General features: G+C 44.4%; 18 non-coding genes and 3 pseudogenes across 18 annotated transcripts; all 21 read left to right on the forward strand.

The window, feature by feature from the left end:
* The first annotated feature begins 1,021 nt into the window (after positions 1 to 1,021).
* On the forward strand, positions 1,022 to 1,140 carry LOC125731235 (5S ribosomal RNA). The gene has a single exon (XR_007391515.1). It is a non-coding gene; the product is annotated as a 5S ribosomal RNA (ribosomal RNA).
* A 1,075-nt stretch (positions 1,141 to 2,215) lies between these two features.
* On the forward strand, positions 2,216 to 2,334 carry LOC125732917 (5S ribosomal RNA). The gene has a single exon (XR_007392280.1). It is a non-coding gene; the product is annotated as a 5S ribosomal RNA (ribosomal RNA).
* Positions 2,335 to 3,407: 1,073 nt separating this feature from the next.
* On the forward strand, positions 3,408 to 3,526 carry LOC125735836 (5S ribosomal RNA). The gene has a single exon (XR_007395122.1). It is a non-coding gene; the product is annotated as a 5S ribosomal RNA (ribosomal RNA).
* Positions 3,527 to 4,611: 1,085 nt separating this feature from the next.
* Positions 4,612 to 4,730, forward strand: LOC125737220 (5S ribosomal RNA). Its single transcript, XR_007396487.1, has one exon. It is a non-coding gene; the product is annotated as a 5S ribosomal RNA (ribosomal RNA).
* A 1,076-nt stretch (positions 4,731 to 5,806) lies between these two features.
* Positions 5,807 to 5,925, forward strand: LOC125736805 (5S ribosomal RNA). Its single transcript, XR_007396073.1, has one exon. It is a non-coding gene; the product is annotated as a 5S ribosomal RNA (ribosomal RNA).
* A 1,092-nt stretch (positions 5,926 to 7,017) lies between these two features.
* LOC125736714 (5S ribosomal RNA) lies at positions 7,018 to 7,136 on the forward strand. The gene has a single exon (XR_007395987.1). It is a non-coding gene; the product is annotated as a 5S ribosomal RNA (ribosomal RNA).
* Positions 7,137 to 8,214: 1,078 nt separating this feature from the next.
* On the forward strand, positions 8,215 to 8,333 carry LOC125735977 (5S ribosomal RNA). Its single transcript, XR_007395261.1, has one exon. It is a non-coding gene; the product is annotated as a 5S ribosomal RNA (ribosomal RNA).
* Positions 8,334 to 9,410: 1,077 nt separating this feature from the next.
* Positions 9,411 to 9,529, forward strand: LOC125733577 (5S ribosomal RNA). Its single transcript, XR_007392917.1, has one exon. It is a non-coding gene; the product is annotated as a 5S ribosomal RNA (ribosomal RNA).
* A 1,078-nt stretch (positions 9,530 to 10,607) lies between these two features.
* LOC125731069 (5S ribosomal RNA) lies at positions 10,608 to 10,726 on the forward strand. Its single transcript, XR_007391358.1, has one exon. It is a non-coding gene; the product is annotated as a 5S ribosomal RNA (ribosomal RNA).
* Positions 10,727 to 11,800: 1,074 nt separating this feature from the next.
* Positions 11,801 to 11,918, forward strand: LOC125731962 (5S ribosomal RNA; annotated as a pseudogene).
* Positions 11,919 to 12,990: 1,072 nt separating this feature from the next.
* LOC125731663 (5S ribosomal RNA) lies at positions 12,991 to 13,109 on the forward strand (annotated as a pseudogene).
* Positions 13,110 to 14,181: 1,072 nt separating this feature from the next.
* On the forward strand, positions 14,182 to 14,300 carry LOC125736894 (5S ribosomal RNA). The gene has a single exon (XR_007396161.1). It is a non-coding gene; the product is annotated as a 5S ribosomal RNA (ribosomal RNA).
* Positions 14,301 to 15,372: 1,072 nt separating this feature from the next.
* Positions 15,373 to 15,491, forward strand: LOC125736895 (5S ribosomal RNA). The gene has a single exon (XR_007396162.1). It is a non-coding gene; the product is annotated as a 5S ribosomal RNA (ribosomal RNA).
* A 1,072-nt stretch (positions 15,492 to 16,563) lies between these two features.
* On the forward strand, positions 16,564 to 16,682 carry LOC125731104 (5S ribosomal RNA). The gene has a single exon (XR_007391391.1). It is a non-coding gene; the product is annotated as a 5S ribosomal RNA (ribosomal RNA).
* Positions 16,683 to 17,754: 1,072 nt separating this feature from the next.
* Positions 17,755 to 17,873, forward strand: LOC125736896 (5S ribosomal RNA). Its single transcript, XR_007396163.1, has one exon. It is a non-coding gene; the product is annotated as a 5S ribosomal RNA (ribosomal RNA).
* Positions 17,874 to 18,898: 1,025 nt separating this feature from the next.
* LOC125734988 (5S ribosomal RNA) lies at positions 18,899 to 19,017 on the forward strand. Its single transcript, XR_007394289.1, has one exon. It is a non-coding gene; the product is annotated as a 5S ribosomal RNA (ribosomal RNA).
* A 1,075-nt stretch (positions 19,018 to 20,092) lies between these two features.
* Positions 20,093 to 20,211, forward strand: LOC125734166 (5S ribosomal RNA). Its single transcript, XR_007393490.1, has one exon. It is a non-coding gene; the product is annotated as a 5S ribosomal RNA (ribosomal RNA).
* Positions 20,212 to 21,288: 1,077 nt separating this feature from the next.
* On the forward strand, positions 21,289 to 21,407 carry LOC125735651 (5S ribosomal RNA). Its single transcript, XR_007394944.1, has one exon. It is a non-coding gene; the product is annotated as a 5S ribosomal RNA (ribosomal RNA).
* A 1,080-nt stretch (positions 21,408 to 22,487) lies between these two features.
* On the forward strand, positions 22,488 to 22,606 carry LOC125734167 (5S ribosomal RNA). Its single transcript, XR_007393491.1, has one exon. It is a non-coding gene; the product is annotated as a 5S ribosomal RNA (ribosomal RNA).
* A 1,078-nt stretch (positions 22,607 to 23,684) lies between these two features.
* On the forward strand, positions 23,685 to 23,803 carry LOC125736308 (5S ribosomal RNA). Its single transcript, XR_007395590.1, has one exon. It is a non-coding gene; the product is annotated as a 5S ribosomal RNA (ribosomal RNA).
* Positions 23,804 to 24,880: 1,077 nt separating this feature from the next.
* On the forward strand, positions 24,881 to 24,999 carry LOC125731322 (5S ribosomal RNA; annotated as a pseudogene).
* The last annotated feature ends 685 nt before the right edge of the window (positions 25,000 to 25,684 follow it).

A 25,684-nucleotide genomic window follows, 5' to 3' on the forward strand; every position in this document is an offset into this window, starting at 1 on the left:
CCCTTCCATTTTACTATTTTACATATATATATTTCTTTTTTCTCTCATTCATAAAGGCAGCTTTTGGAAACCATTTTACTCTTAATACTGCCTGGTAATTCTAGGTGCTGTAAGCTGTTCGTGCCTTTATTCCACCAGGGAGCGATCTTCTCACAAATTTGAAGACTGTCACTCCCCATTCACGTTTTACAACTTATTGTTAATAATAAAGAGACAGCTTTTTACACACAGTTTTAAACAAAGTACTGATATAATTCCTCATCAACTCACCGCTTTGTTTTCTATGCAAAAACCACTTCGCCACAGAAGACTCGATATTATTGGCATAGCAAGGTCTGCTCTTCTCCTCCTTTCAAAACTTGCTAAAAGCTGTATTTAAAAGAGCAGGTTGGCCGGGGTAATTCACACCCTTCAATGCCAACTTAATGTTTAGGTTAGTGGGAATCACAGAGGAATTAGGGATGGAAACTTCTTTGCTGGTGGTAGAAGCGGTCTGGTGAATTTTTAGAGAGAAGAGGCCGTCGATGTTTGAATGTAGAAAATTGTTCTGGCTGCAGCCTGCAGTATGGACTTCTTGGTGTGTGTAGCTCCCAGTGTTCTGACAGCGCGACGTTATGGGGAAGCATGTGATTCAGCAGCTACCAGTGGGCTTCGTGCGGCGGAGATTTTGTGGCTGTTAGTGGAGTTGATAACAGAAGGTCGTTAAGAGAAGCCTGCATGCGGTAGGCAAATGAGTAATGTTTGCCGGCGGGGGACGTGCGGCGATTAACCTGTGCGGTAGTGAAAAGGACTTAAAGAGAAGGAAGTGTGCGGATGCGGAAAGAATAGAATAATTGTGGTAGACTGACGGCTGAGTAGTTTGGTGAATGTTTGGTGTGGGTCCGGCGCTGCCGATTGGATGGTGGTGCTGCAGTGTGAGTCAGATAAAAAAAAAAAAAAAACCAGGAGTAGGATCCAATGGGAATAACTGGCATGTATAGACGCGTGTAATGCAAAAGGGCTGTTTTTGGTAGCGTCTCTCTCTTACGGCCATACCTTCCTGAACACGCCCGATCTTGTCTGATCTTGGAAGCTAAGCAAGGTAGGGTCTGGTTAGTACTTGGATGGGAGACCACCTGGGAATACCAGGTGCTGTAAGCTTTTCTCACTTTTACTTCATACAGGGGGCGCTCCACTTCACGATTAATTTAAATCTAGCACTCCCCTTCCATTTTACTATTTTATATATATATTTTTTTTCTCTCTTTCATAAAGCCAGCTTTCAGAAACCGTTTTACTCTAAATACTTCCTGGTAATTCTAGGTGCTGTAAGCTGTCCGTGCCTTTATTCCACCAGGGCACGATCTTCTCACAAACTTGAAGACTGTCACTCCCCATTCACGTTTTACAACTTATTGTTAATGATAAAGAGACAGCTTTTTACACACAGTTTTAAACAAAGTACTGATATAATTCCTCTTCAACTCACCGCTTTGTTTTCTATGCAAAAACCACTTCGCCACAGAAGACTCGATATTATTGGCATAGCAAGTTCTGCTCTTCTCCTTTCAAAACTTGCTGAAAGCTGTATTTAAAAGAGCAGGTTGGCCATGGTAATTCACACACTTCAATGCCAGCTTAATGTTTAGGTTAGTGGGAATCACAGAGGAATTAGGGATGGAAACTTCTTTGCTGGTGGTAGAAGCGGTCTGGTGAATTTTTAGAGAGAAGAGGCCGTCGATGTTTGAATGTAGAAAATTGTTCTGGCTGCAGCCTGAAGTATGGACTTGTTGGTGTGTGTAGCTCCCAGTGTTCTGACAGCGCGACGTTTTGGGGAAGCATGTGATTCAGCAGCTACCAGTGGGCTTCGTGCGGCGGAGATTTTGTGGCTGTTAGCTGAGTTGATAGCAGTGGGTCGTTAAGAGAAGCCTGCATGCGGTAGGCAAATGAGTAATGTTTGCCGGCGGGGGACGTGCGGCGATTAACCTGTGAGGTAGTGAAAAGGACTTAAAGAGAAGGAAGTGTGCGGATGCGGAAAGAATGGAATAATTGTGGTAGGCTGCCGGCTGAGTAGTTTGGTGAATGTTTGGTGTGGGTCCGGCGCTGCCGATTGGATGGTGGGGCTGCAGTGTGAGTCAGATAAAAAAAAAAAAAGAACATTAGTAGGATCCAATGGGACCAACTGGCATGTATAGAGGCGTGTAATGCAAAAGGGCTGTTTTTGGTAGCGTCTCTCGCTTACGGCCATACCACCCTGAACGCGCCCGATCTCGTCTGATCTCGGAAGCTAAGCAGGGTAGGGTCTGGTTAGTATTTGGATGGGAGACCTCCTGGGAATACCAGGTGCTGTAAGCTTATCTCACTTTTACTTTATACAGGGGGCGCTCCACTTCACGAATAATTTAAATGTATCACTCCCCTTCCATTTTACTATTTTATATATTTCTTTTTTCTCTCATTCATAAAGGCAGCTTTTACACACCGTTTTACTCTAAATACTGCCTGGTAATTATAGCTGCTGTAAGCTGTTCGTGCCTTTATTCCACCAGGGAGCGATCTTCTCACAAATTTGAATACTGTCACTCCCCATTCACGTTTTACAACTTATTGTTAATGATAAAGAGACAGCTTTTTACACACAGTTTTAAACAAAGTACTGATATTATTCCTCTTCAACTGACCGCCTTGTTTTCTATGCAAAAACCACTTCGCCACAGAAGACTCGATATTATTGGCATAACAAGTTCTGCTCTTCTCCTTTCAAAACTTGCTAAAAGCTGTATTTAAAAGAACAGATTGGCCGGGGTAATTCACACCCTTCAATGCCAGCTTAATGTTTAGGTTAGTGGGAATCACAGAGGAATTAGGGATGGAAACTTCTTTGCTGGTGGTAGAAGCGGTCTGGTGAATTTTTAGAGAGAAGAGGCCGTCGATGTTTGAATGTAGAAAATTGTTCTGGCTGCAGCCTGCAGTATGGACTTCTTGGTGTGTGTAGCTCCCAGTGTTCTGACAGCGCGACGTTTTGGGGAAGCATGTGATTCAGCAGCTACCAGTGGGCTTCGTGCGGCGGAGATTTTGTGGCTGTTAGCGGAGTTGATAACAGAGGGTCGTTAAGAGAATCCTGCATGCAGTAGGCAAAGGAGTAATGTTTGCCGGCGGGGGACGTGCGGCGATTAACCTGTGCGGTAGTGAAAAGGAGTTAAAAAGAAGGAAGTGTGCGGATGCGGAAAGAATGGAATAATTGTGGTAGGCTGCCGGCTGAGTAGTTTGGTGAATGTTTGGTGTGGGTCCGGCGCTGCCGATTGGATGGTGGGGCTGCAGTGTGAGTCAGATAAAAAAAAAAAAAAAACAGGAGTAGGATCCAATGGGACTAACTGGCATGTATAGAGGCGTGTAATGCAAAAGGGCTGTTTTTGGTAGCGTCTCTCGCTTGCGGCCATACCACCCTGAACACGCCCGATCTCGTCTGATCTCGGAAGCTAAGCAGGCTAGGGTCTGTTTAGTACTTGGATGGGAGACCACCTGGGAATACCAGGTGCTGTAAGCTTTTCTCACTTTTACTTTATACAGGGGGCGCTCCACTTCACGATTAATTTAAATCTATCACTCCCCTTCCATTTTACTATTTTATATATATATATATTTTTTTTTCTCTCATTCATAAAGGCAGCTTTTAGAAACCGTTTTACTCTAAATACTTCCTGGTAATTCTAGGTGCTGTAAGCTGTTCGTGCCTTTATTCCACCAGGGCGCGATCTTCTCACAAACTTGAAGACTGTCACTCCCCATTCACGTTTTACAACTTATTGTTAATAATAAAGAGACAGCTTTTTACACACAGTTTTAAACAAAGTACTGATATAATTCCTCTTCAACTCACCGCTTTGTTTTCTATGCAAAAACCACTTCGCCACAGAAGACTCGATATTATTGGCATAGCAAGGTCTGCTCTTCTCCTCCTTTCAAAACTTGCTAAAAGCTGTATTTAAAAGAGCAGGTTGGCCGGGGTAATTCACACCCTTCAATGCCAGCTTAATGTTTAGGTTAGTGGGAATCACAGAGGAATTAGGGATGGAAACTTCTTTGCTGGTGGTAGAAGCGGTCTGGTGAATTTTTAGAGAGAAGAGGCCGTCGATGTTTGAATGTAGAAAATTGTTCTGGCTGCAGCCTGCAGTATGGACTTCTTGGTGTGTGTAGCTCCCAGTGTTCTGACAGCGCGACGTTTTGCGGGAAGCATGTGATTCAGCAGCTACCAGTGGGCTTCGTGCGGCGGAGATTTTGTGGCTGTTAGCTGAGTTGATAGCAGAGGGTCGTTAAGAGAAGCCTGCATGCGGTAGGCAAATGAGTAATGTTTGCCGGCGGGGGACGCGCGGCGATTAACCTGTGAGGTAGTGAAAAGGACTTAAAGAGAAGGAAGTGTGCGGATGCGGAAAGAATGGAATAATTGTGGTAGGCTGCCGGCTGAGTAGTTTGGTGAATGTTTGGTGTGGGTCCGGCGCTGCCGATTGGATGGTGGTGCTGCAGTGTGAGTCAGATAAAAAAAAAAAAAAAACCAGGAGTAGGATCCAATGGGAATAACTGGCATGTATAGACGCGTGTAATGCAAAAGGGCTGTTTTTGGTAGCGTCTCTCTCTTACGGCCATACCTTCCTGAACACGCCCGATCTCGTCTGATCTTGGAAGCTAAGCAAGGTAGGGTCTGGTTAGTACTTGGATGGGAGACCACCTGGGAATACCAGGTGCTGTAAGCTTTTCTCACTTTTACTTCATACAGGGGGCGCTCCACTTCACGATTAATTTAAATCTATCACTCCCCTTCCATTTTACTATTTTATATATATATTTTTTTTCTCTCTTTCATAAAGCCAGCTTTCAGAAACCGTTTTACTCTAAATACTTCCTGGTAATTCTAGGTGCTGTAAGGTGTTCGTGCCTTTATTCCACCAGGGCGCGATCTTCTCACAAACTTGAAGACTGTCACTCCCCATTCACGTTTTACAACTTATTGTTAATGATAAAGAGACAGCTTTTTACACACAGTTTTAAACAAAGTACTGATATTATTCCTCTTCAACTGACCGCTTTGTTTTCTATGCAAAAACCACTTCGCCACAGAATACTCGATATTATTGGCATAGCAAGTTCTGCTCTTCTCCTTTCAAAACTTGCTAAAAGCTGTATTTAAAAGAACAGATTGGCCGGGGTAATTCACACCCTTCAATGCCAGCTTAATGTTTAGGTTAGTGGGAATAACAGAGGAATTAGGGATGGAAACTTCTTTGCTGGTGGTAGAAGCGGTCTGGTGAATTTTTAGAGAGAAGAGGCCGTCGATGTTTGAATGTAGAAAATTGTTCTGGCTGCAGCCTGCAGTATGGACTTGTTGGTGTGTGTAGCTCCCAGTGTTCTGACAGCGCGACGTTTTGGGGAAGCATGTGATTCAGCAGCTACCAGTGGGCTTCGTGCGGCGGAGATTTTGTGGCTGTTAGCGGAGTTGATAACAGAGGGTCGTTAAGGGAAGCCTGCATGCGGTGGGCAAAGGAGTAATGTTTGCCTGCGGGGGACGTGCGGCGATTAACCTGTGAGGTAGTGAAAAGGACTTAAAGAGAAGGAAGTGTGCGGATGCGGAAAGAATGGAATAATTGTGGTAGGCTGCCGGCTGAGTAGTTTGGTGAATGTTTGGTGTGGGTCCGGCGCTGCCGATTGGATGGTGGGGCTGCAGTGTGAGTCAGATAAAAAAAAAAAAAAAACCAGGAGTAGGATCCAATGGGACTAACTGGCATGTATAGACGCGTGTAATGCAAAAGGGCTGTTTTTTGTAGCGTCTCTCGCTTATGGCCATACCACCCTGAACACGCCTGATCTCATCTGATCGCTGAAGCCAAGCAGGGTAGGGTCTGGTTAGTACTTGGATGGGAGACCTCCTGGGAATACCAGGTGCTGTAAGCTTTTCTCACTTTTACTTTATACAGGGGGCGCTCCACTTCACGATTAATTTAAATCTATCACTCCCCTTCCATTTTACTATTTTATATATATATATATATATATTTTTTTTTTTTCTCTCATTCATAAAGGCAGCTTTTAGAAACCGTTTTACTCTAAATACTTCATGGTAATTCTAGGTGCTGTAAGCTGTTCGTGCCTTTATTCCACCAGGGCGCGATCTTCTCACAAACTTGAAGACTGTCACTCCCCATTAACGTTTTACAACTTATTGTTAATAATAAAGAGACAGCTTTTTACACACAGTTTTAAACAAAGTACTGATATTATTCCTCTTCAACTGACCGCTTTGTTTTCTATGCAAAAACCACTTCGCCACAGAAGACTCGATATTATTGGCATAGCAAGTTCTGCTCTTCTCCTTTCAAAACTTGCTAAAAGCTGTATTTAAAAGAACAGATTGGCCGGGGTAATTCACACCCTTCAATGCCAGCTTAATGTTTAGGTTAGTGGGAATCACAGAGGAATTAGGGATGGAAACTTCTTTGCTGGTGGTAGAAGCGGTCTGGTGAATTTTTAGAGAGAAGAGGCCGTCGATGTTTGAATGTAGAAAATTGTTCTGGCTGCAGCCTGCAGTATGGACTTGTTGGTGTGTGTAGCTCCCAGTGTTCTGACAGCGCGACGTTTTGGGGAAGCATGTGATTCAGCAGCTACCAGTGGGCTTCGTGCGGCGGAGATTTTGTGGCTGTTAGCGGAGTTGATAACAGAGGGTCGTTAAGAGAAGCCTGCATGCAGTAGGCAAAGGAGTAATGTTTGCCGGCGGGGGACGTGCGGCGATTAACCTGTGCGATAGTGAAAAGGAGTTAAAAAGAAGGAAGTGTGCGGATGCGGAAAGAATGGAATAATTGTGGTAGGCTGCCGGCTGAGTAGTTTGGTGAATGTTTGGTGTGGGTCCGGCGCTGCCGATTGGATGGTGGTGCTGCAGTGTGAGTCAGATAAAAAAAAAAAAAAAAAACCAGGAGTAGGATCCAATGGGACTAACTGGCATGTATAGACGCGTGTAATGCAAAAGGGCTGTTTTTGGTAGCGTCTCTCGCTTATGGCCATACCACCCTGAACACGCCTGATCTCATCTGATCTCGGAAGCTAAGCAGGCTAGGGTCTGGTTAATACTTGGATGGGAGACCACCTGGGAATACCAGGTGCTGTAAGCTTTTCTCACTTTTACTTTATACAGGGGGCGCTCCACTTCACGATTAATTTAAATCTATCACTCCCCTTCCATTTTACTATTTTATATATATATTTTTTTTTTTCTCTCATTCATAAAGGCAGCTTTTACACACCGTTTTACTCTAAATACTTCCTGGTAATTCTAGGTGCTGTAAGCTGTTCGTACCTTTATTCCACCAGGGCGCGATCTTCTCACAAACTTGAAGACTGTCACTCCCCATTCACGTTTTACAACTTATTGTTAATGATAAAGAGACAGCTTTTTACACACAGTTTTAAACAAAGTACTGATATTATTCCTCTTCAACTGACCGCTTTGTTTTCTATGCAAAAACCACTTCGCCACAGAAGACTCGATATTATTGGCATAGCAAGTTCTGCTCTTCTCCTTTCAAAACTTGCTAAAAGCTGTATTTAAAAGAACAGATTGGCCGGGGTAATTCACACCCTTCAATGCCAGCTTAATGTTTAGGTTAGTGGGAATCACAGAGGAATTAGGGATGGAAACTTCTTTGCTGGTGGTAGAAGCGGTCTGGTGAATTTTTAGAGAGAAGAGGCCGTCGATGTTTGAATGTAGAAAATTGTTCTGGCTGCAGCCTGCAGTATGGACTTGTTGGTGTGTGTAGCTCCCAGTGTTCTGACAGCGCGACGTTTTGGGGAAGCATGTGATTCAGCAGCTACCAGTGGGCTTCGTGCGGCGGAGATTTTGTGGCTGTTAGCGGAGTTGATAACAGAGGGTCGTTAAGAGAAGCCTGCATGCAGTAGGCAAAGGAGTAATGTTTGCCGGCGGGGGACGTGCGGCGATTAACCTGTGCGGTAGTGAAAAGGAGTTAAAAAGAAGGAAGTGTGCGGATGCGGAAAGAATGGAATAATTGTGGTAGGCTGCCGGCTGAGTAGTTTGGTGAATGTTTGGTGTGGGTCCGGCGCTGCCGATTGGATGGTGGGGCTGCAGTGTGAGTCAGATAAAAAAAAAAAAAAAACAGGAGTAGGATCCAATGGGACTAACTGGCATGTATAGAGGCGTGTAATGCAAAAGGGCTGTTTTTGGTAGCGTCTCTCGCTTGCGGCCATACCACCCTGAACACGCCCGATCTCATCTGATCTCGGAAGCTAAGCAGGCTAGGGTCTGGTTAATACTTGGATGGGAGACCACCTGGGAATACCAGGTGCTGTAAGCTTTTCTCACTTTTACTTTATACAGGGGGCGCTCCACTTCACGATTAATTTAAATCTATCACTCCCCTTCCATTTTACTATTTTATATATATATATTTTTTTTTTCTCTCATTCATAAAGGCAGCTTTTACACACCGTTTTACTCTAAATACTTCCTGGTAATTCTAGGTGCTGTAAGCTGTTCGTACCTTTATTCCACCAGGGCGCGATCTTCTCACAAACTTGAAGACTGTCACTCCCCATTCACGTTTTACAACTTATTGTTAATGATAAAGAGACAGCTTTTTACACACAGTTTTAAACAAAGTACTGATATTATTCCTCTTCAACTGACCGCTTTGTTTTCTATGCAAAAACCACTTCGCCACAGAAGACTCGATATTATTGGCATAGCAAGTTCTGCTCTTCTCCTTTCAAAACTTGCTAAAAGCTGTATTTAAAAGAACAGATTGGCCGGGGTAATTCACACCCTTCAATGCCAGCTTAATGTTTAGGTTAGTGGGAATCACAGAGGAATTAGGGATGGAAACTTCTTTGCTGGTGGTAGAAGCGGTCTGGTGAATTTTTAGAGAGAAGAGGCCGTCGATGTTTGAATGTAGAAAATTGTTCTGGCTGCAGCCTGCAGTATGGACTTGTTGGTGTGTGTAGCTCCCAGTGTTCTGACAGCGCGACGTTTTGGGGAAGCATGTGATTCAGCAGCTACCAGTGGGCTTCGTGCGGCGGAGATTTTGTGGCTGTTAGCGGAGTTGATAACAGAGGGTCGTTAAGAGAAGCCTGCATGCAGTAGGCAAAGGAGTAATGTTTGCCGGCGGGGGACGTGCGGCGATTAACCTGTGCGGTACTGAAAAGGAGTTAAAAAGAAGGAAGTGTGCGGATGCGGAAAGAATGGAATAATTGTGGTAGGCTGCCGGCTGAGTAGTTTGGTGAATGTTTGGTGTGGGTCCGGCGCTGCCGATTGGATGGTGGTGCTGCAGTGTGAGTCAGATAAAAAAAAAAAAACCAGGAGTAGGATCCAATGGGACTAACTGGCATGTATAGACGCGTGTAATGCAAAAGGGCTGTTTTTGGTCACGTCTCTCGCTTATGGCCATACCACCCTGAACATGCCCGATCTCATCCGATCTCGGAAGCCAAGCAGGGTAGGGTCTGGTTAGTACTTGGATGGGAGACCTCCTGGGAATACCAGGTGCTGTAAGCTTTACTCACTTTTACTTTATACAGGGGGCGCTCCACTTCACGATTAATTTAAATCTATCACTCCCCTTCCATTTTACTATTTTATATATATATATATATTTTTCTCTCATTCATAAAGGCAGCTTTTACACACGTTTTACTCTAAATACTGCCTGGTAATTCTAGGTGTTGTAAGCTGTTCGTGCCTTTATTCCACCAGGGCACGATCTTCTCACAAACTTGAAGACTGTCACTCCCCATTCACGTTTTACAACTTATTGTTAATAATAAAGAGACAGCTTTTTACACACAGTTTTAAACAAAGTACTGATATAATTCCTCTTCAACTCACCGCTTTGTTTTCTATGCAAAAACCACTTCGCCACAGACAACTTGATATTGTTGGCATAGCAAGGTCTGCTCTTCTCCTCCTTTCAAAACTTGCTAAAAGCTGTATTTAAAAGAGCAGGTTGGCCGGGGTAATTCACACCCTTCAATGCCAGCTTAATGTTTAGGTTAGTGGGAATCACAGAGGAATTAGGGATGGAAACTTCTTTGCTGGTGGTAGAAGCGGTCTGGTGAATTTTTAGAGAGAAGAGGCCGTCGATGTTTCAATGTAGAAAATTGTTCTGGCTGCAGCCTGCAGTATGGACTTGTTGGCGTGTGTAGCTCCCAGTGTTCTGACAGCGTGACATTTTGGGGAAGCATGTGATTCAACAGCAACCAGTGGGCTTCGTGCGGCGGAGATTTTGTGGCTGTTAGCGGAGTTGATAACAGAGGGTCTTTAAGAGAAGCCTGCATGCGGTAGGCAAATGAGTAATGTTTTCCGGCGGGGGACGTGCGGCGATTAACCTGTTCGGTAGTGAAAAGGACTTAAAGAGAAGGAAGTGTGCGGATGCGGAAAGAATGGAATAATTGTGGTAGGCTGCCGGCTGAGTAGTTTGGTGAATGTTTGGTGTGGGTGCGGCGCTGCCGATTGGATGGTGGTGCTGCAGTGTGAGTCAGATAAAAAAAAAAAAAACAGGAGTAGGATCCAATGGGACTAACTGGCATGTATAGAGGCATGTAATGCAAAAGGGCTGTTTTTGTTCGCTGCTCTCGCTTATGGCCCTACCACCCTGAACACGCCCGATCTCATCTGATCTCGGAAGCTAAGCGGGGTAGGGTCTGGTTAGTACTTCAATGGGAGACTGCCTGGGAATACCAAGTGCTGTAAGCTTTTCTCACTTTTACTTCATACAGGGGGCACTCCACCTCACGATTAATTTAAATCTATCACTCCCCTTCCATTTTACTATTTTATATATTTCTTTTTTCTCTCATTCATAAAGGCAGCTTTTACACACGTTTTACTCTAAATACTGCCTGGTAATTCTAGGTGCTGTAAGCTGTTCGTGCCTTTATTCCACCAGGGCACGATCTTCTCACAAACTTGAAGACTGTCACTCCCCATTCACGTTTTACAACTTATTGTTAATAATAAAGAGACAGCTTTTTACACACAGTTTTAAACAAAGTACTGATATAATTCCTCTTCAACTCACCGCTTTGTTTTCTATGCAAAAACCACTTCGCCACAGACGACTCGATATTGTTGGCATAGCAAGGTCTGCTCTTCTCCTCCTTTCAAAACTTGCTAAAAGCTGTATTTAAAAGAGCAGGTTGGCCGGGGTAATTCACACCCTTCAATGCCAGCTTAATGTTTAGGTTAGTGGGAATCACAGAGGAATTAGGGATGGAAACTTCTTTGCTGGTGGTAGAAGCGGTCTGGTGAATTTTTAGAGAGAAGAGGCCGTCGATGTTTCAATGTAGAAAATTGTTCTGGCTGCAGCCTGCAGTATGGACTTGTTGGCGTGTGTAGCTCCCAGTGTTCTGACAGCGTGACATTTTGGGGAAGCATGTGATTCAACAGCAACCAGTGGGCTTCGTGCGGCGGAGATTTTGTGGCTGTTAGCGGAGTTGATAACAGAGGGTCTTTAAGAGAAGCCTGCATGCGGTAGGCAAATGAGTAATGTTTGCCGGCGGGGGACGTGCGGCGATTAACCTGTTCGGTAGTGAAAAGGACTTAAAGAGAAGGAAGTGTGCGGATGCGGAAAGAATGGAATAATTGTGGTAGGCTGCCGGCTGAGTAGTTTGGTGAATGTTTGGTGTGGGTGCGGCGCTGCCGATTGGATGGTGGTGCTGCAGTGTGAGTCAGATAAAAAAAAAAAAAAACAGGAGTAGGATCCAATGGGACTAACTGGCATGTATAGAGGCGTGTAATGCAAAAGGGCTGTTTTTGTTCGCTGCTCTCGCTTATGGCCATATCACCCTGAACACGCCCGATCTCGTCTGATCTCGGAAGCTAAGTGGGGTAGGGTCTGGTTAGTACTTGGATGGTAGACTCCTGGGAATACCACGTGCTGTAAGCTTTTCTCACTTTTACTTTATACAGGGGGCACTCCACCTCACGATTAATTTAAATCTATCACTCCCCTTCCATTTTACTATTTTATATATTTCTTTTTTCTCTCATTCATAAAGGCAGCTTTTACACACGTTTTACTCTAAATACTGCCTGGTAATTCTAGGTGCTGTAAGCTGTTCGTTAATTTATTCCACCAGCGCGCGATCTTCTCACAAACTTGAAGACTGTCACTCCACATTCACGTTTTACAACTTATTGTTAATAATAAAGAGACAGCTTTTTACACACAGTTTTAAACAAAGTACTGATATAATTCCTCTTAAACTCACCGCTTTGTTTTCTATGCAAAAACCACTTCGCCACAGAATATTCGATATTATTGGCATATTATCTGCTCTTCTCCTCCTTTCAAAACTTGGTAAAAGCTGTATTTAAAAGAGCAGGTTGGCCGGGGTAATTCACACCCTTCAATGCCAGCTTAATGTTTAGGTTAGTGGGAATCACAGAGGAATTAGGGATGGAAACTTCTTTGCTGGTGGTAGAAGCGGTCTGGTGAATTTTTAGAGAGAAGAGGCCGTCGATGTTTCAGTGTAGAAAATTGTTCTGGCTGCAGCCTGCAGTATGGACTTGTTGGCGTGTGTAGCTCCCAGTGTTCTGACAGCGTGACATTTTGGGGAAGCATGTGATTCAACAGCAACCAGTGGGCTTCGTGCGGCGGAGATTTTGTGGCTGTTAGCGGAGTTGATAACAGAGGGTCTTTAAGAGAAGCCTGCATGCGGTAGGCAAATGAGTAATGTTTGCCGGCGGGGGACGTGCGGCGATTAACCTGTTCGGTAGTGAAAAGGACTTAAAGAGAAGGAAGTGTGCGGATGCGGAAAGAATGGAATAATTGTGGTAGGCTGCCGGCTGAGTAGTTTGGTGAATGTTTGGTGTTGGTGCGGCGCTGCCGATTGGATGGTGGTGCTGCAGTGTGAGTCAGATAAAAAAAAAAAAAAAACAGGAGTAGGATCCAATGGGACTAACTGGCATGTATAGAGGCGTGTAATGCAAAAGGGCTGTTTTTGTTCACCGCTCTCGCTTATGGCCATACCACCCTGAACACGCCCGATCTCGTCTGATCTCGGAAGCTAAGTGGGGTAGGGTCTTGTTAGTACTTGGATGGGAGACTGCCTGGGAATACCACGTGCTGTAAGCTTTTCTCACTTTTACTTTATACAGGGGGCACTCCACCTCACGATTAATTTAAATCTATCACTCCCCTTCTATTTTACTATTTTATATATTTCTTTTTTCTCTCATTCATGAAGGAAGCTTTTACACACGTTTTACTCTAAATACTGCCTGGTAATTCTAGGTGCTGTAAGCTGTTCGTGCCTTTATTCCACCAGGGCGCGATCTTCTGACAAACTTGAAGACTGTCACTCCACATTCACGTTTTACAACTTATTGTTAATGATAAAGAGACAGCTTTTTACACACAGTTTTAAACAAAGTACTGATATTATTCCTCTTCAACTGACCGCTTTGTTTTCTATGCAAAAACCACTTCGCCACAGAAGACTCGATATTATTGGCATAGCAAGTTCTGCTCTTCTCCTTTCAAAACTTGGTAAAAGCTGTATTTAAAAGAACAGATTGGCCGGGGTAATTCACACCCTTCAATGCCAGCTTAATGTTTAGGTTAGTGGGAATCACAGAGGAATTAGGGATGGAAACTTCTTTGCTGGTGGTAGAAGCGGTCTGGTGAATTTTTAGAGAGAAGACGCCGTCGATGTTTGAATGTAGAAAATTGTTCTGGCTGCAGCCTGCGGTATGGACTTGTTGGCGTGTGTAGCTCCCAGTGTTCTGACAGCGTGACATTTTGGGGAAGCATGTGATTCAACAGCAACCAGTGGGCTTCGTGCGGCGGAGATTTTGTGGCTGTTAGCGGAGTTGATAACAGAGGGTCTTTAAGAGAAGCCTGCATGCGGTAGGCAAATGAGTAATGTTTGCCGGCGGGGGACGTGCGGCGATTAACCTGTTCGGTAGTGAAAAGGACTTAAAGAGAAGGAAGTGTGCGGATGCGGAAAGAATGGAATAATTGTGGTAGGCAGCCGGCTGAGTAGTTTGGTGAATGTTTGGTGTGGGTGCGGCGCTGCCGATTGGATGGTGGTGCTGCAGTGTGAGTCAGATAAAAAAAAAAAAAAAACGGGAGTAGGATCCAATGGGACTAACTGGCATGTATAGAGGCGTGTAATGCAAAAGGGCTGTTTTTGTTCGCGGTTCTCGCTTATGGCCATACCACCCTGAACACGCCCGATCTCGTCTGATCTCGGAAGCTAAGCGGGGTAGGGTCTGGTTAGTACTTGGATGGGAGACTGCCTGGGAATACCACGTGCTGTAAGCTTTTCTCACTTTTACTTTATACAGGGGGCACTCCACCTCACGATTAATTTAAATCTATCACTCCCCTTCCATTTTACTATTTTATATATTTCTTTTTTCTCTCATTCATAAAGGCAGCTTTTACACACGTTTTACTCTAAATACTGCCTGGTAATTCTAGGTGCTGTAAGCTGTTCGTGCCTTTATTCCACCAGGGCGCGATCTTCTCACAAACTTGAAGACTGTCACTCCACATTCACGTTTTACAACTTATTGTTAATGATAAAGAGACAGCTTTTTACACACAGTTTTAAACAAAGTACTGATATTATTCCTCTTCAACTGACCGCTTTGTTTTCTATGCAAAAACCACTTCGCCACAGAAGACTCGATATTATTGGCATAGCAAGTTCTGCTCTTCTCCTTTCAAAACTTGCTAAAAGCTGTATTTAAAAGAACAGATTGGCCGGGGTAATTCACACCCTTCAATGCCAGCTTAATGTTTAGGTTAGTGGGAATCACAGAGGAATTAGGGATGGAAACTTCTTTGCTGGTGGTAGAAGCGGTCTGGTGAATTTTTAGAGAGAAGACGCCGTCGATGTTTGAATGTAGAAAATTGTTCTGGCTGCAGCCTGCGGTATGGACTTGTTGGCGTGTGTAGCTCCCAGTGTTCTGACAGCGTGACATTTTGGGGAAGCATGTGATTCAACAGCAACCAGTGGGCTTCGTGCGGCGGAGATTTTGTGGCTGTTAGCGGAGTTGATAACAGAGGGTCTTTAAGAGAAGCCTGCATGCGGTAGGCAAATGAGTAATGTTTGCCGGCGGGGGACGTGCGGCGATTAACCTGTTCGGTAGTGAAAAGGACTTAAAGAGAAGGAAGTGTGCGGATGCGGAAAGAATGGAATAATTGTGGTAGGCTGCCGGCTGAGTAGTTTGGTGAATGTTTGGTGTGGGTGCGGCGCTGCCGATTGGATGGTGGTGCTGCAGTGTGAGTCAGATAAAAAAAAAAAAAAAACGGGAGTAGGATCCAATGGGACTAACTGGCATGTATAGAGGCGTGTAATGCAAAAGGGCTGTTTTTGTTCGCGGTTCTCGCTTATGGCCATACCACCCTGAACACGCCCGATCTCGTCTGATCTCGGAAGCTAAGCGGGGTAGGGTCTGGTTAGTACTTGGATGGGAGACTGCCTGGGAATACCACGTGCTGTAAGCTTTTCTCACTTTTACTTTATACAGGGGGCACTCCACCTCACGATTAATTTAAATCTATCACTCCCCTTCCATTTTACTATTTTATATATTTCTTTTTTCTCTCATTCATAAAGGCAGCTTTTACACACGTTTTACTCTAAATACTGCCTGGTAATTCTAGGTGCTGTAAGCTGTTCGTGCCTTTATTCCACCAGGGCACGATCTTCTCACAAACTTGAAGACTGTCACTCCCCATTCACGTTTTACAACTTATTGTTAATGATAAAGAAACAGCTTTTTACACACAGTTTTAAACAAAGTACTGATATTATTCCTCTTCAACTGACCGCTTTGTTTTCTATGCAAAAACCACTTCGCCACAGAAGACTCGATATTATTGGCATAGCAAGTTCTGCTCTTCTCCTTTCAAAACTTGCTAAAAGCTGTATTTAAAAGAACAGATTGGCCGGGGTAATTCACACCCTTCAATGCCAGCTTAATGTTTAGGTTAGTGGGAATCACAGAGGAATTAGGGATGGAAACTTCTTTGCTGGTGGTAGAAGCGGTCTGGTGAATTTTTAGAGAGAAGAGGCCGTCGATGTTTGAATGTAGAAAATTGTTCTGGCTGCAGCCTGCAGTATGGACTTGTTGGTGTGTGTAGCTCCCAGTGTTCTGACAGCGTGACGTTTTGGGGAAGCATGTGATTCAGCAGCTACCAGTGGGCTTCGTGCGGCGGAGATTTTGTGGCTGTTAGCGGAGTTGATAACAGAGGGTCGTTAAGAGAAGCCTGCATGCAGTAGGCAAAGGAGTAATGTTTGCCGGCGGGGGATGTGCGGCGATTAACCTGTGCGGTAGTGAAAAGGAGTTAAAAAGAAGGAAGTGTGCGGATGCGGAAAGAATGGAATAATTGTGGTAGGCAGCCGGCTGAGTAGTTTGGTGAATGTTTGGTGTGGGTGCGGCGCTGCCGATTGGATGGTGGTGCTGCAGTGTGAGTCAGATAAAAAAAAAAAAAAAACGGGAGTAGGATCCAATGGGACTAACTGGCATGTATAGAGGCGTGTAATGCAAAAGGGCTGTTTTTGTTCGCGGTTCTCGCTTATGGCCATACCACCCTGAACACGCCCGATCTCGTCTGATCTCGGAAGCTAAGTGGGGTAGGGTCTGGTTAGTACTTGGATGGGAGACTGCCTGGGAGTACCACGTGCTGTAAGCTTTTCTCACTTTTACTTTATACAGGGGGCACTCCACCTCACGATTAATTTAAATCTATCACTCCCCTTCCATTTTACTATTTTATATATTTCTTTTTTCTCTCATTCATGAAGGCAGCTTTTACACACGTTTTACTCTAAATACTGCCTGGTAATTCTAGGTGCTGTAAGCTGTTCGTGCCTTTATTCCACCAGGGCGCGATCTTCTGACAAACTTGAAGACTGTCACTCCACATTCACGTTTTACAACTTATTGTTAATGATAAAGAGACAGCTTTTTACACACAGTTTTAAACAAAGTACTGATATTATTCCTCTTCAACTGACCGCTTTGTTTTCTATGCAAAAACCACTTCGCCACAGAAGACTCGATATTATTGGCATAGCAAGTTCTGCTCTTCTCCTTTCAAAACTTGCTAAAAGCTGTATTTAAAAGAACAGATTGGCCGGGGTAATTCACACCCTTCAATGCCAGCTTAATGTTTAGGTTAGTGGGAATCACAGAGGAATTAGGGATGGAAACTTCTTTGCTGGTGGTAGAAGCGGTCTGGTGAATTTTTAGAGAGAAGACGCCGTCGATGTTTGAATGTAGAAAATTGTTCTGGCTGCAGCCTGCGGTATGGACTTGTTGGCGTGTGTAGCTCCCAGTGTTCTGACAGCGTGACATTTTGGGGAAGCATGTGATTCAACAGCAACCAGTGGGCTTCGTGCGGCGGAGATTTTGTGGCTGTTAGCGGAGTTGATAACAGAGGGTCTTTAAGAGAAGCCTGCATGCGGTAGGCAAATGAGTAATGTTTGCCGGCGGGGGACGTGCGGCGATTAACCTGTTCGGTAGTGAAAAGGACTTAAAGAGAAGGAAGTGTGCGGATGCGGAAAGAATGGAATAATTGTGGTAGGCTGCCGGCTGAGTAGTTTGGTGAATGTTTGGTGTGGGTGCGGCGCTGCCGATTGGATGGTGGTGCTGCAGTGTGAGTCAGATAAAAAAAAAAAAAAAACGGGAGTAGGATCCAATGGGACTAACTGGCATGTATAGAGGCGTGTAATGCAAAAGGGCTGTTTTTGTTCGCGGTTCTCGCTTATGGCCATACCACCCTGAACACGCCCGATCTCGTCTGATCTCGGAAGCTAAGCGGGGTAGGGTCTGGTTAGTACTTGGATGGGAGACTGCCTGGGAATACCACGTGCTGTAAGCTTTTCTCACTTTTACTTTATACAGGGGGCACTCCACCTCACGATTAATTTAAATCTATCACTCCCCTTCCATTTTACTATTTTATATATTTCTTTTTTCTCTCATTCATAAAGGCAGCTTTTACACACGTTTTACTCTAAATACTGCCTGGTAATTCTAGGTGCTGTAAGCTGTTCGTGCCTTTATTCCACCAGGGCGCGATCTTCTGACAAACTTGAAGACTGTCACTCCCCATTCACGTTTTACAACTTATTGTTAATGATAAAGAGACAGCTTTTTACACACAGTTTTAAACAAAGTACTGATATTATTCCTCTTCAACTGACCGCTTTGTTTTCTATGCAAAAACCACTTCGCCACAGAAGACTCGATATTATTGGCATAGCAAGTTCTGCTCTTCTCCTTTCAAAACTTGCTAAAAGCTGTATTTAATGTTTAGGTTAGTGGGAATCACAGAGGAATTAGGGATGGAAACTTCTTTGCTGGTGGTAGAATCGGTCTGGTGAATTTTTAGAGAGAAGAGGCCGTCAATGTTTGAATGTAGAAAATTGTTCTGGCTGCAGCCTGCAGTATGGACTTGTTGGTGTGTGTAGCTCCCAGTGTTCTGACAGCACGACGTTTTGGGGAAGCATGTGATTCAGCAGCTACCAGTGGGCTTCGTGCGGCGGAGATTTTGTGGCTGTTAGTGGAGTTGATAACAGAAGGTCATTAAGAGAAGCCTGCATGCGGTAGGCAAAGGAGTAATGTTTGCCGGCGGGGGACGTGCGGCGATTAACCTGTGCGGTAGTGAAGAGGAGTTAAAGAGAAGGAAGTGTGTGGATGCGGAAAGAATGGAATAATTGTGGTAGGCTGCCGGCTGAGTAGTTTGGTGAATGTTTGGTGTGGTTCCGGCACTGCCGATTGGATGGTTGGGCTGCAGTGTGAGTCAGATAAAAAAAAAAAAAAAACAGGAGTAGGATCCAATGGGACAAACTGGCATGTATAGAGGCGTGTAATGCAAAAGGGCTGTTTTTGGTAGTTTTTCTCGCTCACGGCCATACCACCCTGAACACGCCCGATCTCGTCTGATCTCGGAAGCCAAGCAGGGTAGGGTCTGGTTAGTACTTGGATGGGAGACCTCCTGGGAATACCCGGTGCTGTAAGCTTTTCTCACTTTTACTTTATACAGGGGGCACTCCACTTCACGATTAATTTAAATCTATCACTCCCCTTCCATTTTACTATTTTATATATATATATTTTTTCTCTCATTCATAAAGGTAGCTTTTACACACCGTTTTACTCTAAATACTTCCTGGTAATTCAAGGTGCTGTAAGCTGTTCGTGCCTTTATTCCACCAGGGCGCGATCTTCTCACAAACTTGAAGACTATCTCTCCCCATTCACGTTTTACAACTTATTGTTAATGATAAAGAGACAGCTTTTTACACACAGTTTTAAACAAAGTACTGATATTATTCCTCTTCAACTGACCGCTTTGTTTTCTATGCAAAAACCACTTCGCCACAGAAGACTCGATATTATTCGCATAGCAAGTTCTGCTCTTCTCCTTTCAAAACTTGCTAAAAGCTGTATTTAAAAGAACAGATTTGCCGGGGTAATTCACACCCTTCAATGCCAGCTTAATGTTTAGGTTAGTGGGAGTCACAGAGGAATTAGGGATGGAAACTTCTTTGCTGGTGGTAGAAGCGGTCTGGTGAATTTTTAGAGAGAAGAGGCCGTCGATGTTTGAATGTAGAAAATAGTTCTGGCTGCAGCCTGCAGTATAGACTTGTTGGTGTGTGTAGCTCCCAGTGTTCTGACAGCGCGACGTTTTGGGGAAGCATGTGACTCAGCAGCTTCCAGTGGGCTTCGTGCGGCGGAGATTTTGTGGCTGTTAGCGGAGTTGATAACAGAGGGTCGTTAAGAGAAGCCTGCATGCAGTAGGCAAAGGAGTAATGTTTGCCGGCGAGGGACGTGCGGCGATTAACCTGTGCGGTAGTGAAAAGGAGTTAAAAAGAAGGAAGTGTGCGGATGCGGAAAGAATGGAATAATTGTGGTATGCTGCCGGCTGAGTAGTTTGGTGAATGTTTGGTGTGGGTCCGGCGCTGCCGATTGGATGGTGGGGCTGCAGTGTGAGTCAGATAAAAAAAAAAAAAGAACATTAGTAGGATCCAATGGGACCAACTGGCATGTATAGAGGCGTGTAATGCAAAAGGGCTGTTTTTGGTCGCGTCTCTCGCTTACGGCCATACCACCCTGAACACGCCCGATCTCGTCTGATCTCGGAAGCTAAGCAGGGTAGGGTGTGGTTAGTACTTGGATGGGAGACCACCTGGGAATACCAGGTGCTGTAAGCTTTTCTCACTTTTACTTTATACAGGGGGAGCTCCACTTTACGATTAATTTAAATCTATCACTCCCCTTCCATTTTACTATTTTATATATATATATATTTTTTCTCTCATTCATAAAGGCAGCTTTTAGAAACCGTTTTACTCTAAATACTTCCTGGTAATTCTAGGTGCTGTAAGCTGTTCGTGCCTTTATTCCACCAGGGCGCGATCTTCTCACAAACTTGAAGACTGTCACTCCCCATTCACATTTTACAACTTATTGTTAATGATAAAGAGACAGCTTTTTACACACAGTTTTAAACAAAGTACTGATATTATTCCTCTTCAACTGACCGCTTTGTTTTCTATGCAAAAACCACTTCGCCACAAAACACTCGATATTATTGGCATAGCAAGTTCTGCTCTTCTCCTTTCAAAACTTGCTAAAAGCTGTATTTAAAAGAACAGGTTGGCCGGGGTAATTCACACCCTTCAATGCCAGCTTAATGTTTAGGTTAGTGGGAATCACAGAGGAATTAGGGATGGAAACTTCTTTGCTGGTGGTAGAAGCGGTCTGGTGAATTTTTAGAGAGAAGAGGCCGTCGATGTTTGAATGTAGAAAATAGTTCTGGCTGCAGCCTGCAGTATAGACTTGTTGGTGTGTGTAGCTCCCAGTGTTCTGACAGCGTGACGTTTTGGGGAAGCATGTGATTCAGCAGCTACCAGTGGGCTTCGTGCGGCGGAGATTTTGTGGCTGTTAGCGGAGTTGATAACAGCGGGTCGTTAAGAGAAGCCTGCATGCAGTAGGCAAAGGAGTAATGTTTGCCGGCGGGGGACGTGCGGCGATTAACCTGTGCGGTAGTGAAAAGGAGTTAAAAAGAAGGAAGTGTGCGGATGCGGAAAGAATGGAATAATTGTGCTAGGCTGCTGGCTGAGTAGTTTGGTGAATGTTTGGTGTGGGTCCGGCGCTGCCGATTGGATGGTGGGGCTGCAGTGTGAGTCAGATAAAAAAAAAAAAAGAACATTAGTAGGATCCAATGGGACCAACTGGCATGTATAGAGGCGTGTAATGCAAAAGGGCTGTTTTTGGTAGCATCTCTCGCTTACGGCCATACCACCCTGAACACGCCCGATCTCGTCTGATCTTGGAAGCTAAGCAGGGTAGGGTCTGGTTAGTACTTGGAAGGGAGACCACCTGGGAATACCAGGTGCTGTGAGCTTTTCTCACTTTTACTTTATACAGGGGGCGCTCCACTTCACGATTAATTTAAATCTATCACTCCCCTTCCATTTTACTATTTTATATATATATTTTTTTTTTTTCTCTCATTCATAAAGGCAGCTTTTAGAAACCGTTTTACTCTAAATACTTCCTGGTAATTCTAGGTGCTGTAAGCTGTTCGTGCCTTTATTCCACCAGGGCGCGATCTTCTCACAAACTTGAAGACTGTCACTCCCCATTCACGTTTTACAACTTATTGTTAATGATAAAGAGACAGCTTTTTACACACAGTTTTAAACAAAGTACTGATATTATTCCTCTTCAACTGACCGCTTTGTTTTCTATGCAAAAACCACTTCGCCACAGAAGACTCGATATTATTGGCATAGCAAGTTCTGCTCTTCTCCTTTCAAAACTTGCTAAAAGCTGTATTTAAAAGAACAGGTTGGCCGGGGTAATTCACACCCTTCAATGCCAGCTTAATGTTTAGGTTAGTGGGAGTCACAGAGGAATTAGGGATGGAAACTTCTTTGCTGGTGGTAGAAGCGGTCTGGTGAATTTTTAGAGAGAAGAGGCCGTCGATGTTTGAATGTAGAAAATTGTTCTGGCTGCAGCCTGCAGTATGGACTTGTTGGTGTGTGTAGCTCCCAGTGTTCTGACAGCGCGACGTTTTGGGGAAGCATGTGACTCAGCAGCTTCCAGTGGGCTTCGTGCGGCGGAGATTTTGTGGCTGTTAGCGGAGTTGATAACAGAGGGTCGTTAAGAGAAGCCTGCATGCAGTAGGCAAAGGAGTAATGTTTGCCGGCGGGGGACGTGCGGCGATTAACCTGTGCGGTAGTGAAAAGGAGTTAAAAAGAAGGAAGTGTGCGGATGCGGAAAGAATGGAATAATTGTGGTATGCTGCCGGCTGAGTAGTTTGGTGAATGTTTGGTGTGGGTCCGGCGCTGCCGATTGGATGGTGGGGCTGCAGTGTGAGTCAGATAAAAAAAAAAAAAAGAACATTAGTAGGATCCAATGGGACCAACTGGCATGTATAGAGGCGTGTAATGCAAAAGGGCTGTTTTTGGTCGCGTCTCTCGCTTACGGCCATACCACCCTGAACACGCCCGATCTCGTCTGATCTCGGAAGCTAAGCAGGGTAGGGTGTGGTTAGTACTTGGATGGGAGACCACCTGGGAATACCAGGTGCTGTAAGCTTTTCTCACTTTTACTTTATACAGGGGGAGCTCCACTTTATGATTAATTTAAATCTATCACTCCCCTTCCATTTTACTATTTTATATATATATATATTTTTTCTCTCATTCATAAAGGCAGCTTTTAGAAACCGTTTTACTCTAAATACTTCCTGGTAATTCTAGGTGCTGTAAGCTGTTCGTGCCTTTATTCCACCAGGGCGCGATCTTCTCACAAACTTGAAGACTGTCACTCCCCATTCACGTTTTACAACTTATTTTTAATGATAAAGAGACAGCTTTTTACACACAGTTTTAAACAAAGTACTGATATTATTCCTCTTCAACTGACCGCTTTGTTTTCTATGCAAAAACCACTTCGCCACAGAAGACTCGATATTATTGGCATAGCAAGTTCTGCTCTTCTCCTTTCAAAACTTGCTAAAAGCTGTATTTAAAAGAACAGGTTGGCCGGGGTAATTCACACCCTTCAATGCCAGCTTAATGCTTACGTTAGTGGGAATCACAGAGGAATTAGGGATGGAAACTTCTTTGCTGGTGGTAGAAGCGGTCTGGTGAATTTTTAGAGAGAAGAGGCCGTCGATGTTTGAATGTAGAAAATTGTTCTGGCTGCAGCCTGCAGTATGGACTTGTTGGTGTGTGTAGCTCCCAGTGTTCTGACAGCGCGACGTTTTGGGGAAGCATGTGATTCAGCAGCTACCAGTGGGCTTCGTGCGGCGGAGATTTTGTGGCTGTTAGCGGAGTTGATAACAGAGGGTCGTTAAGAGAAGCCTGCATGCAGTAGGCAAAGGAGTAATGTTTGCCGGCGGGGGACGTGCGGCGATTAACCTGTGCGGTAGTGAAAAGGAGTTAAAAAGAAGGAAGTGTGCGGATGCGGAAAGAATGGAATAATTGTGGTAGGCTGCCGGCTGAGTAGTTTGGTGAATGTTTGGTGTGGGTCCGGCGCTGCCGATTGGATGGTGGTGCTGCAGTGTGAGTCAGATAAAAAAAAAAAAAAAACCAGGAGTAGGATCCAATGGGACTAACTGGCATGTATAGACGCGTGTAATGCAAAAGGGCTGTTTTTGGTCGCGTCTCTCGCTTATGGCCATACCACCCTTAACACGCCCGATCTCATCCGATCTCGGAAACCAAGCAGGGTAGGGTCTGGTTAGTACTTGGATGGGAGACCTCCTGGGAATACCAGGTGCTGTGAGCTTTTCTCACTTTTACTTTATACAGGGGGCGCTCCACTTCACGATTAATTTAAATCTATCACTCCCCTTCCATTTTACTATTTTATATATATATATATATTTTTCTCTCATTCATAAAGGCAGCTTTTACACACCGTTTTACTCTAAATACTTCCTGGTAATTCTAGGTGCTGTAAGCTGTTCGTGCCTTTATTCCACCAGGGCGCGATCTTCTCACAAACTTGAAGACTGTCACTCCCCATTCACGTTTTACAACTTATTGTTAATGATAAAGAGACAGCTTTTTACACAAAGTTTTAAACAAAGTACTGATATTATTCCTCTTCAACTGACCGCTTTGTTTTCTATGCAAAAACCACTTCGCCACAGAAGACTCGATATTATTGGCATAGCAAGTTCTGCTCTTCTCCTTTCAAAACTTGCTAAAAGCTGTATTTAAAAGAACAGATTGGCCGGGGTAATTCACACCCTTCAATGCCAGCTTAATGTTTAGGTTAGTGGGAATCACAGAGGAATTAGGGATGGAAACTTCTTTGCTGGTGGTAGAAGCGGTCTGGTGAATTTTTAGAGAGAAGAGGCCGTCGATGTTTGAATGTAGAAAATTGTTCTGGCTGCAGCCTGCAGTATGGACTTGTTGGTGTGTGTAGCTCCCAGTGTTCTGACAGCGCGACGTTTTGGGGAAGCATGTGATTCAGCAGCTACCAGTGGGCTTCGTGCGGCGGAGATTTTGTGGCTGTTAGCGGAGTTGATAACAGAGGGTCGTTAAGAGAAGCCTGCATGCAGTAGGCAAAGGAGTAATGTTTGCCGACGGAGGACGTGCGGCGATTAACCTGTGCGGTAGTGAAAAGGAGTTAAAAAGAAGGAAGTGTGCGGATGCGGAAAGAATGGAATAATTGTGGTAGGCTGCCGGCTGAGTAGTTTGGTGAATGTTTGGTGTGGGTGCGGCGCTGCCGATTGGATGGTGGTGCTGCAGTGTGAGTCAGATAAAAAAAAAAAAAAACAGGAGTAGGATCCAATGGGACTAACTGGCATGTATAGAGGCGTGTAATGCAAAAGGGCTGTTTTTGTTCGCTGCTCTCGCTTATGGCCATATCACCCTGAACACGCCCGATCTCGTCTGATCTCGGAAGCTAAGTGGGGTAGGGTCTGGTTAGTACTTGGATGGGAGACTGCCTGGGAATACCACGTGCTGTAAGCTTTTCTCACTTTTACTTTATACAGGGGGCACTCCACCTCACGATTAATTTAAATCTATCACTCCCCTTCCATTTTACTATTTTATATATTTCTTTTTTCTCTCATTCATAAAGGCAGCTTTTACACACGTTTTACTCTAAATACTGCCTGGTAATTCTAGGTGCTGTAAGCTGTTCGTTAATTTATTCCACCAGCGCGCGATCTTCTCACAAACTTGAAGACTGTCACTCCACATTCACGTTTTACAACTTATTGTTAATAATAAAGAGACAGCTTTTTACACACAGTTTTAAACAAAGTACTGATATAATTCCTCTTAAACTCACCGCTTTGTTTTCTATGCAAAAACCACTTCGCCACAGAATATTCGATATTATTGGCATATTATCTGCTCTTCTCCTCCTTTCAAAACTTGGTAAAAGCTGTATTTAAAAGAGCAGGTTGGCCGGGGTAATTCACACCCTTCAATGCCAGCTTAATGTTTAGGTTAGTGGGAATCACAGAGGAATTAGGGATGGAAACTTCTTTGCTGGTGGTAGAAGCGGTCTGGTGAATTTTTAGAGAGAAGAGGCCGTCGATGTTTCAGTGTAGAAAATTGTTCTGGCTGCAGCCTGCAGTATGGACTTGTTGGCGTGTGTAGCTCCCAGTGTTCTGACAGCGTGACATTTTGGGGAAGCATGTGATTC

This window comes from Brienomyrus brachyistius, chromosome 2, assembly GCF_023856365.1.
Source record: "Brienomyrus brachyistius isolate T26 chromosome 2, BBRACH_0.4, whole genome shotgun sequence".
NCBI classification, from domain to species: Eukaryota; Metazoa; Chordata; class Actinopteri; order Osteoglossiformes; family Mormyridae; genus Brienomyrus; species Brienomyrus brachyistius.